We start from the raw sequence: 4,119 nt of genomic DNA on the forward strand, positions 1-4,119 counted from the left end.
AGATTTATATCGTCAAGAATGTATAAAGGTGTTGAAGTAAATGTGCTTTTGAACTGAACTATTTCAATGATAGGTTATTGAAAATTTTTAGGGAGCATCTTTTGTTTAAAATAAAACTATTTGCATGAACGTATCCAATTTATTTTAAAGATATAATATACATGGTGTCCCGGTTCAAACGAAACAAGGCAATTTAAAGGCATTTCTGGTGTGAAAAGGTCAAAACGGTGAAACGCGTCAACTTTATTTTCGAAGGGGAAATAAGATGTGACTATTTTTGAAGCCTTTAATTCAAACCCCACACCGCTGGGTGATGGTGAACAGTGAACTGAACTGAAAGACATTCAGTTTGTCATACATAACAAATTAAATAAAATAATGCTACCTTTTTATATTTTCAATAACTTTATCTATATTGTACTTTTCTATAGTCTTTTTCATAGAACATATTTAATATTATTTTTAACATAACTTTCTTTGACATATAACCACTATAATTACTAGAGTTCTACAATGTCATTTATTACCATCAGAGTCCATCCTGAATAAATATAGTCATTAATTTTAAGTAATATACAACTGTGTTGTCTGGCGCCCAATATCTATGTTTTTTATTTATTATTGTGTGATGTTCTCTTCCTTTTTGAGAACGCTTACGGACGCCGAGTTGCCTTGGTTCGGTTTTCGGGCGCCACCCTCAAAGTTTATAGTGTTTGAGAGACCACTAGTGCCAGTACGGGTAGCTTTTATACAGTGGAGACACCAGGGAGTGATGAGGTGAAAAGAAAATAAAACACACAATTAGCTATAACGTAACACTAGGTTTTTTATTTAACCAATTGATTATGTACAAAAGTAATCAAAGAAAGTTTACGTTCTCGAATTGTAACAATAACAAAATAAAATAAATGTTTAGAACCTCGTAAAGCAAAATTTACAATAATAACCGAGTACCTCTAGAGTTCTGATCGATTATTCCCAATACGCAACTCTCTGACTGACTCTATCACTCGAACTCCGGACGCGTTCCCGAAGTAACGTTCCGTTAGACACGACGACGCGAATTCCAGATCGGCGGCGTCCCATTGAACACAGACACGTAGGTACCGGAGCAACACACTCTAGAGACGCGACTCTCTAAGCGTCGCGTCGACGGCGTCGTTACAGGCGTCCCGATAGTCACAGCAATGTATCAACGGGAGCGGCGTCCTTTTTGACAGCGAAACACGGATCCCGGTTCGGCGTCGAAGTTAGCAGCGTCCCGTTGGATACAGACGCGAGTCCCGGATTGACGTCGAAATTAGCAGTGTCCTGTTGGACACAGACGCGTGTCCCCGATTGACGTTAAAGTTAGCAGCGTCCTGTTGGACACAGACGCGCGTCCCGGAGTGACGTCGAAGTTAGGGACGCCTCGGCGAGTTGCACGCCGTTCGGATAAGCGCAGCACGCACACACACAGCCCGGTCAGGACAGCCTCGGGATTTCGGCGAGATCCGGTCCAGCGTCACTGTTGCAGGATGCCGTCCGGACGGCACACCTAAAGAAATGCGGGCGCGACAAAAAGAGCGTCGGGAGTTGAGCGAGATCCTGTCTAGCACCTTAAATATTCGCGACCCGTGCGTTTACTGAACCACTTTAGCTGTCCCCTAAGAAGATTAATTAATTATTGGCCCGTAATTAGCTTTTCCCGAGAGGTACGTTATGCCGGAGCAGTTGTCAGACTACCCTTATGTTGTCTAGTTTCCGGTGCCTGCACTAGTACACCGTATTCCCTCTTTCGCCTGGTCGGCGACTCTACTAACAAAATATATTTAGAACCCCTATCTACACCTCGGAAAGACACGCCACACCGGAGCAGTTGTCAGGCCACCCTTATGTTGTCTAGTTTCCGGGACGTCGTTCCCGACACCTGCTCTAGTGCACCGTGTTCCCTCTTTCGCCTGGTCGGCAACCTCTATTAATTATACGAATTTTAAAACCCCTATCGGAAGGATACGCCACACCGGAGCAGTTGTCAGGCCATCCTTATGCTGTCTAGTTTCCGGGACGTCGTTCCCGACACCTGCTCTAGTGCACCGTATTCCCTCTTATTATACGCTCTCCCTTATCCCTAAAACGCGCCTAGGTGGTACAGTAACCGCTAGTAATCATAACAAGAATACGACCTACTTTCGAACACTTCGGCGGCTTGTGCTTACCTAGCGCAGTACGGCGGCGATCGGCGGCTGGCAGCTGGTCACTCGGCGGGGCACTCCGGACTCAACTTCACTGTTTCGCGTGCGACCACAAACTGTCGTTTTGAACTGCTGCAGCCAAGGTACTCGACTGACGCTCCCCTCCACACAACCTGCACTAGCAGAGTAGGACGAGCGGCGCAAACGGTTTGTTTTCTCGCATTAAACTATAGCGACCAAAACCGATCAAAACTCTCTTACAACATGGCAATTAAATATTTAACTTATTTAATTTAACAATCGGAACACTAATGAAGTCCATTACAATAATGATTTAATAATCAACAATAAAATACATTGACTGTCATCATTAAAAGAAAATGAAGTCCCTTTTATTCTAGTATAATATTAATTAACACAATATACAGGGCCTCCCAGGAATAAGTGCAGAAATTTTTATGAACTTCATTACAATTGTTAGTTAGTTTTTCTTCAGTGAAATACCGTGTCCACGACTGCTCTACCGATGAAAAGCTGCCGTTCACAGTGGTAATGTTTAAAAAATGTTATATCATTCTCTAAAAAGATATTACATCAAAGTATTACATATTACGTCAAAACTCACACTTACTTGAGAGATGCTTGACAATGATCACTTGACAGAATAACAATGTCCCCCTTAATGTCACCCTTTCTGTTGCTAATCTTATGGCGTTCATATATCCACGTAAGTATGTAAACATTATAATCTAGGAACTATACCATGACTGGAAATATTTGTTGTCACCCTCCGAGTATTAATATCCTCGACTGACGTCTCTGGTGCATAAATAACTACTATTCAGAATATAACAGAGTATAAATGGATAAAAAATAAAAATATAGGTTACTTATCTATACCCTTTTAACTCGTGCCATTACATTATCCCGCATAACTTGATTTATATATTTTTCGTAAAGAGCAGTAAAACCTAAAAGCAATTCAGGATTGCGTGGCTCTTGCATACTTGACGAAATACCAGTCAGGCCGGATAAAATATGATCCCACCTAAGCGCATCTCATCCCATCTGAACTAGTTTCCTAGGGCATATTTTAGAGAACATTTTTAGTTCGAAAAGTGCCTTTCGACATATTTTTCATATTATTAATATTCTACTCGTTGTTGTTTCCGAGCATTTTTAGTAATGCAGATCACTTTCTATAAATTTATGTTTTCGAGTGTCAAGATATTCTAAATTCACTCGATTTTAAGCTTGTGTTAGCCACTCTATAACAAAATGCATAAAAATTACCACCCATCCACCCCCTGCCTGTTGTAAAATTATGTTTTTATTAACAACTGTATTTAACTTTATGTAAGTTTGTGATTGTTTTTGCAGGAAGTCTTGACCAATCAATTGTAACAAAAAACTTTGAAGAAAATTCTTGGGGTTATTAAGAAAGAAAATTAAACAATTTTTTACATACACCAAGCTTTCGGAAATTATATTTCCTTGTTCAAGGGTGTATATAGTTTAATTTGAAAAATAGACAAATATATAACATTCCACATACAGGGTTGTTCACCACATACGACACGGAGTATTGTAGCTAAACGATTAGATTTTTACAAATGGTAAGTTTTGGGTTCGTTGAAGGACTATTAGAGCTACAATTTAAAATATTTTATTAGTGATACAGAGGTCCCAAATAACAAAAAAAATATCAAAGTTTTATTTTTTAAATGGAACACCCTGTATATTATCCTCGTTTTTAGTTTCTACGATAAAATAAAGGTAATTGATAAAGGTTTATTAATTTATATAATAAAAAAAAACTTTTTTTGAAATATTTTCTAATTTTTTTTTTTTTTTTTTTTAAAATTTTAAAGCTTCATTTCTCCAAGGGTACTAAAAGTTTTAATACTCAAATATTTACTGAAGTTTATTTATTGATCAAGTACGT

This window comes from Sitophilus oryzae, unplaced genomic scaffold (assembly GCF_002938485.1).
Source record: "Sitophilus oryzae breed Bouriz unplaced genomic scaffold, Soryzae_2.0 scaffold_1382_pilon_pilon, whole genome shotgun sequence".
Taxonomy (NCBI): Eukaryota; Metazoa; Arthropoda; class Insecta; order Coleoptera; family Curculionidae; genus Sitophilus; species Sitophilus oryzae.